At 39.2% G+C, this 8,059-nt stretch overlaps 1 long non-coding RNA gene across 1 annotated transcript; it reads left to right on the top strand.

Moving 5' to 3' along the window:
* The first annotated feature begins 10 nt into the window (after positions 1 to 10).
* On the top strand, positions 11 to 7,321 carry LOC108584386. The gene is made up of 2 exons (XR_002520478.2): positions 11 to 276; positions 7,207 to 7,321. It is a non-coding gene; the product is annotated as an uncharacterized LOC108584386 (long non-coding RNA).
* The last annotated feature ends 738 nt before the right edge of the window (positions 7,322 to 8,059 follow it).

Below are 8,059 nucleotides of genomic sequence, written 5' to 3'. Positions count from 1 at the left end.
ATAGGCCCCGGAGCGTCACAGGCACCGCCCTCTCGGGCTACCATTGGCTACCAGATTCCTGAGGCTCCGCCCAGTCACGTGAAGAGCGCCCTGGCAACCCCACGTGCTGCGGATTAGTGCACTTCCGGCGTGGAGCGCACTTTCAGCAGTCTGATTGCCGAGGGTGAGCTCGCTGGCAGAGGAACTTGCGCCTTCCAACTCTTAGGTTTGTTGCGTTGGGGTCGCAGTCGACTTTAATGGGAACCAAGCAAGGCATCCAGTGGCCTCTGCCATCAGGTGCGTGGCAGTTATCACATGACAATTGTCAGAACTCGCGAGGCGCGCCGATTCAGCGAGTGCCAGTGTGGCTGGCTGTGAAGCGAACTTTAGGTTTGAGCTTCTGGTTCAGCTTGCAGCCTTTCTTGGGGTTCGAACCGCCTCCTGGTCCTTGAAGAAGAACTCAGGTGCGGTATTTTAATACCTAGCTCGGCACCGCGGGTCCTGAGGACCCCATTCACCCCTTGGTGAGATTTTTGGCAGCGACTGGCGCCGGGTGCCCCTGTAGAGTCAGCGCTGCTCCCCCGGGTAGGAACTCCTGAAGCATCCGCCAGCTAACAAGCCAGCAGTGAAATGAATTAATCCACTTCTCACAGCAAAGGCTGTTGTGAAGTTGTGGAGGCGAAGGGTGTCTGACTTCTATGGCATTGTGGGTCCAGAGAGGTGTTCTGCCACCTCATGCCTTCTTTCCTCCTGGCATTGGCATTCCTTAGAGTTTGGGGTTTAACCCTGCCACATTAGAACGCTTAGATGGTCTTCAAAATTGATCTAGAGCTTGTAGACTGCAATAGAAAGGTTCTTAAAAGAGATGTGCTCCCCCTTCACAGTTTCATTTCACAACTCACCACAGTATCCTCTTGGGGAGGTGACCTAGGAAATTATTTCCCGTTCCACACCCGCATTTATGTGGTACTTTGATTTCCTATTGCTGTCTCATGAATAATCCCATACCTCACATTCCTATGTGCCTCTACAGTTTTCACATATCTTTCAAACATGTCCAATTTAACTTTTGCAATAAGTTACTGCCCTGTCATGTACTGAATTTAGCCTCTAGCTAATATACGAAGGAGCCATTACAGCAGTGGCTCATGCCTGTAATACCATCACGTTGGGAGGCTGAGGCAGGTGGGTTGCCTGAGCTCAGGAGTTCAAGATCAGCCTGGGCAGCATGGTGAAACCCCATCTCTACCAAAAATACAAAAAATTAGGTGGGTGTGGTGCCATGCACCTGTGGTCCCAGCTACTCGGGAGGCTGAGGTGGGAGGATCACTTGAGCCTGGGAGGTGGATATTGCAGTGAGCCGAGATCAGGCCACTGCACTCCAATCCGGGTGACAGAGTGAGACCACCCCCCTCCCCACGCCCAACCCCCCAAAAAGAAAGAGCCAGGTTAGAATCTCGGTTCATTAGGTGTTTTTGCTTTTCCTTATACCTCCTAACTTTTCCCTATTGTTTTTAGAATGATCACTAATAGTATTTAGTATTTATATACGCAGGTAGTGTACTAAATTTTTGATGTGCATTATTCCTTTGATTGTGACTGCTGCTCTCTATTTTTAACCTTTTTAAGTTATTCGCATAAAGTAAAATTTGTCCCTTTTCTTTTTATGAGTTTTGAAAAAGATATCTTGATCATCTGCTATGATCAAGATATGGAATATTTCCCGCATTCCAAAAGTTTTCTAGTGGCTTTTCGTGATCAGTTTCCTCCTTCTACACCCAGGCCCTGGCAAATATTAACAGTACTGTTTTAACCTGCATTTTTAGTTATGGAAAAAGGAGAAAAGTTAAGCAATTTGCCCAGCATACAAAGCTAGTAAGTCAGAAAACCAAGATTGGAACATAGGCAGTTTGGTTCCAGAGTCACTGCTCTACCTACCAACATATACTGCATTCACAAAAGATTTGGGTTTGGAATCAAATGACTGGGCATCACTTATTCAATAAATACAGTCAGTTCTCCTGAAATCAGTAAGAACACTGAATTGGCAAATACTAAACCAGTGCTCCTAAGGGAAATACAGGGTTAGGTTCCTCTGAGCCTCTGGGCCACAACATTTGTTAATATGTGATTTTTAGTGTGTTTCTGTTTAGAGACACCTGATTTACTATATATTGTTGATTCATTAACATTAAACTCATGGCCAACAGCAATGTAATTCATGCCTGAAGGTAGCTTATCTAACATATGCTCTCTGTAAGGCACACTGTAGCTTTCTTGTGTTTCGGAACATTAGACAGCTCTTCAGCACAGTGTTTGGGGGCCATTTCGTACAGTGAAATCACCAACAAAAAGCAGACTGAAAACAATACTGGTTTACAGTTTGACAACTGAAACAAGAAGGGAGAGCATCACTGTGTTTGACCTCAGCTAAATGTGCATTAGGTGGCGCAAGTCTCTTTGCGTGTTCACAAATGACTTCAAAAGCACTGCAAATATTGATTTTGAGATTATAAGTAAATTATGTCAAGTATGCAAATTTGCAAATATGGAATCAAAAAATAATGAAGATTGACTGTGTGTACTTTAGCAGCCTTACCTCTGGTATTACTGTGTTGACCAAGAAAGCCTCTTGTTCCTAAGGTGCTTGCAGTCTAGTGCAGAAGACAGTCTAGTAATTTTAAAATATAAAACAAATGCTAGTAAAGAAATAACTATAAGGCACTGAAAAAAGGGGCTTATCTAGGCCAGCTGGTGTTCAGTTAAAATTTGATACAAGCCACATATAATTTTGAGTTTTCTTTTAGACACATAAAGTTAAAAAAGGAAACTAATTTCAAAATTATATTCTGTTTAATAATATGTCCAAAATATTTTACATGTAACCAATATAAAAATTATTACTAAGATATTTGACTTTTTTTCCATACTAAGCCTTCAAAATCTGGTGTATTTTACACTTTCAGTACATCTAAATTCAGAGTAGCCATAATTCAGTGCTCAATAACTAGGCATGGTTGGTGGCTATCATATTGGGCATCATAGGTCTAGAAGGTTCAGGAACTGCTCCTCTGGGAGGATATCAATTTGAGATTTGAAAGACAAATAGAAGTTAGCAATGGAGAGAAGTTTAGAAAAGGCACTTTAGGCAAAGGAAATGGGGTTACAAAGGTGTGTTGTATTGTGACAGAATCATGGCATCATTTGTACTGTAAATGGCTTAGTATGATGGTGTGTACCATAAAGATGGGTGAATTTGGACTTTCTCCCAAGGGCAATAGAGAAGCATTGGAACAGTACATACAAGAAAATGATAAGAAATTTTTATTTATTTTTATTTTTTAAAATTTATTTATTTTTTGAGACGGAGTCTCGCTCTGTCGCCCTGGCTGGAGTGCAGTGGTGTGATCTCGGCTCACCGCAACCTCCACCTCCCTGGTTCACGCCATTCTCCTGCCTCAGTCTCCCGAGTAGCTGGGACTATAGGGCGCCCACCACTACACCCGGCTAATTTTTTTTTTTTTTTTTTGTATTTTTAGTAGAGATGGGGGTTTCACCATGTTAGCCAGGATGGTCTCAATCTCCTGACCTTGTGATCTGCCCACCTTGGCCTCCCAAGTGCTAGAATTACAGGCATGAGCCACTGTGCCCGGCCTTTTTAAAAAAAATTTAGACCATTCTAGTTGTGATATGGAGTATTTTTTAGGAGAAAATATTGGAGGTAGGAAATCAATTAGACATAATTATGTTGAACAAACATGATGAATGAGAAGATTGCAGAGTTACAAGGGAAACTGGAAAAAATGTCATAATTAATTGAATGTTAAGGGTCAAAATGTGGAAGCACAGAGTACGAAGAAGAGGAAAGAGTCAAATTAAGACTCAACAGTTTATGGTGTAAAAATCTGGGTGAATGGTGGTGAATTTTCATTGAGATAGAAAATACAGGAGAAAAAGCAGTTTGCAAGGAAAGTCGAGTTTACTTTTGGGCAGATTGAGTTTAAGGTTCCTATGGGAAAGGGAACTATCTGAAATAGAGATACATGTTTATGAATCAGTATATAGGTGATTATTAAAGCTATGAAAGTGGAATATTTAGAGGAAGAATGCATAATGAAAAAAGAGGAGTGAGAAATAGAGCTCTGTGCTATTTAAAGGATCACCAGCAGAAGAGGAGAATGAGAAAGAGCATTGTATTTCTTAGGGTTTTTTGGTTGCAAGCAACAGAAAACAGTTCCTACCAATTTAAGCAAAAAGCACGTCTTTATAGGACTCATGTGGAATAACTACAGGTTTGAAAGGAAGCCTGAAAGGACAGAAACTGTGCAACTTTAGAGTTTCTGTGGAAAGAACCATTGTATAGTCTCATCTGATGCTATTAGAATTAACAACCTACAAGTGTTAATACAAAGTCTAAGAGTTAAAGTTCGGGAAGATGGAATTCTGATTGCTCTAGCTTTCATTTCCCATCCACCCCTTGACAAAGTGCCTTGCTACAATAGTCCTGTTTCTACCTTGCAAACCAAAAGTATCTGGGACAGATCTCAATCAATTTAGAATGTTTATTTTGCCAAGGTTAAGGATGCACTTGTGATACAGCTTCAGGAGGTCCTAATAACATGTAACCAAGGTGGTCAAGGTACAGCTTGATTTTATACTTTTTTTTTTTTTTTTTTGAGATGGAGTCTCACTCTGTTGCTCAGGCTGGAGTGCAGTGGCACGATCTTGGCTCACTGCAAGCTCCACCTCCTGGGTTCACACCTTTCTCCTGCCTTAGCCTCCTGAGTAGCTGGGACTACAGGAGCCCGCCACCACACCTGGAAATTTTTTTTGTATTTTTAGTGGAGACAGGGTTTCACTGGGTTAGCCAGGATGGTCTCAATCTCCTGACCTCATGATCCACCTGCCTTGGTTTCCCAAAGTGGTAGGATTACAGGCATGAGCCACCGTGCCTGGCCAATTTTATATATTTTTGGGAGACATGAAATGTTGGTCAATACATGTAAGTTGTACATTGTTTCAGTCTGAAAAGACAGGACAACTCAAAGTGGGGTGGGGTTGGGGGTGGCAGTGGGGCTTTCAGGTCATAGGTAGATAAAAGACAAATGGTTGCATTTTTCTGAGTCTTCAATCAACCTTTCACTGAATACACAATTCACATGTGAGAGGGGTTTAGAGGAATAGTTATTTATGCCTTAGTCTGGCTCATGAATCTGCATTTTTACATGAACAGTGGGGCCTAGGAAGCAATCAGATATGTATTTGTCTTAGTTGAGCAGAGGGATGACTTTGAGTTCTGTTTTTTGTCCCTTACCTGTGAAGATAAGCTATCAATTTACATTGCCAGGGTGAAAATCAGCAGAACTGTTTTAGCGTAAAGATCATGAGGTCCACGAGGAATTTTCTTGTGGGCAAATTGTGAGGGAGGTTTGTATCTTTTTTATCTTTGTAGCTATCTTATTTAGGAATAAAATGGGATGCAGGTTTGCTTGATGCAGTTTCTAGCTTGACTTTTCCCTTTGGCTTGGTGAGATTTATTTTCCTTTCACACTCTGCTTTATATCAAGGAGGTTCGACCATGTTGATTTCTTTTTAAACGGAATAGCTCTGGATTTAGAATAGCATTAACTAAACCAGCAAAGTGCCTTACATAGCTGCACAAAAGTACAATGACATATATACCTACATCAACAAATTAAGCCTGATTTAATTTTATTGATCTATGGTTGGGCACCCTGAGTTTCCAAAATAATTTTTGTATTTTTGACCGTATAAATCAACAATTGCCTGTAACTTATTTCGTGGCCAAACTTTCACTTTCAGGTGGTTTAATTTCAATTTCAGGTAGTTTAATTTGACTTTCAGTCTCCACGTTGGGATTGGATCCTGGCCTAAGTAACAATGAAGGGTGGAGCATAAGGGAATTAATGGCTTCCTCCTCAAGGGAGTGACGGTTTCCTCAGGCAAAGCAGATACAGTTGTTTACAAGAAACACTCCTTGTCAGATTATGTGGTGTTGATAGCATTTACAGAGGATTTGGAGGTTTGGAGTACTTCAACTTCTATGTCTCCATTTTTCCTTGTAGAGCTTTCCCTTATCACTTGCCTAAAGTTTACAAATCAGAACAGCAATGCACAGATTTAAACTCTTAAATTTGTTTCAAAGAAATCTTAGCTTTTGAGTCAGTATTTTTTTCTTGTTCTAAGGTTAAATTTAGGGAACAAACTTCTCGTGGTTTAAGTTACCTGGTCCTGCCTGAAGTTGTCATCTCACCCCCAAAGTCCTAAAACTTTTCACATCCTTTAAACTCTTTAAATTGTTGGGAGGCAACAGTTACCAGTTTCCTTCAGTTACAGCTTCATTTTCAGTGGCCATGCAGCCTAAGAGATAATTTGTTGAGCGGTTTCACCACTGCATAACACAGACTACTATGTTCTGCTTTTGTAATTTGAACTTAGAGTTAACGATCTTCTACCCCATCTTGGCTCTATCCAATTCTTAATAACCATATTTGCAAGATAATGTATGGGCTGCAACTCTCTGGTAGATTAGTTAGAGTTCTTTGGTTGCAAGCAAAAGAAACAAATTTTTAAAAAGTTAAGCAAAAAGGGAATTTTATGAAATAGTTTGAAGGAGCTGCCACAATTGAGAGAAAGAAGGAAAAACTATGTAGAAAGGAATCAAGCAGCTCTGGGCATCTCGATAGCAAATATGGCTCTGCCATTGAAACAGACAAGTTCAAATCGTTTGAGATGATACAATTGTTTCCTTAGTGGGTGAATGTGTTTTAACTTTGGGAAGGTTCCGAGTTATGTATAGAAATAAAGAAATAGGGTCTTCTCCCGGGATTGATGGTACAAATTTGATTTTTAATTGTATGTAATATTAAAGATAACTTAGCATATTCAAGTGAAGATAAGCTTTGAGATTCCAAATTTTAAAATGTATAATTGAGTGATTGGATTAAACTTGTAGTTTTAAATTGAAGTCTTTCTAAGTGCAGTGGTTTGAATGTTCCCTCCAAAACTCATGCTGAAACTTAATCCCCAATGGAACAGTATTACGAGGTGAGGCTTTTAAGAGGTGATTGGGTCATGAGGGCAGAAAGATGGATTAATGCGTTAATCGATTAATGGGTTATCACTGGAATGGGTTAGTTATCACAGTGGGTCTATTATAAAAGTCAGTTTGGCATGCTCTTTTCCTTTCCATGTGATGCCCTCCAGCATGTTATGACACAAGAAGGTCCTCACCAGAAGCCAACTGAATGCCAGCACCATACCCTTGGAATTCCCAGAATCCAGAATTGTAAGAAATAAATTAATTTTCTTTAAAAAACAACCTAGTCTCAAGTATTCTGGTATAACAACAAAAAATAGACTAATGACACTAAGTTTTAAAATAATATGGTAACATTTAGAATATCTTAAGACTCACCATATTTATGACTTAAATTTATTTTATTTATGAGAGCTCTGTTTATACTTGGAAAGGTCTTATTTACTTACTAGACTATTGAGGTACTTTTAGAAAAAGCAATGTATTGAACTTTTAAATACAATATGTACTGTTTAAGAGTGTTTAGGTTTGTAATTGGGACCAAGCATTCATTAAAAGCTCGCTTAAAATTGATTAAACCTCTGTGCTATATTTATAAGTAGAACGATAAGATTTATAAGTTGAATTTAAGGAAGACTCCAGATGGAAATGTAAATCTATTAGAAGGTAGGAAGAAAACCTGAAATGGTAAATATATGGGTAAATATAAAATATTATATATTTTTCTTCTAATTTTTTGAGAGTCATATGATTGATTAAAAAACTATAACAATCCTGTAATCTGGGGTTTATTACATTTGTAGATGTAATGCATATGATAACCAGCACAAAAAATGAGAGGTAAGTGAAAGTATATTGTTGCAAGGTTTTTAGATTTCATGTGAAGTTTTCTAATACTCCTCTAACTAGACTAAAATTAGATAACAATGCATATTATAGTTCTTAGAATAACCATTAAAAGCAATATAAAGAGAAATCACTAAAAAGCAACTGAAATAATTGAAATGGAATTCTAAACGA

Source organism: Papio anubis, chromosome 2 (genome assembly GCF_008728515.1).
Source record: "Papio anubis isolate 15944 chromosome 2, Panubis1.0, whole genome shotgun sequence".
Taxonomy (NCBI): Eukaryota; Metazoa; Chordata; class Mammalia; order Primates; family Cercopithecidae; genus Papio; species Papio anubis.
The sequence above is the reverse complement of the archived record's forward strand: the minus strand, read 5'-3'. Positions and strand labels throughout refer to the sequence as shown.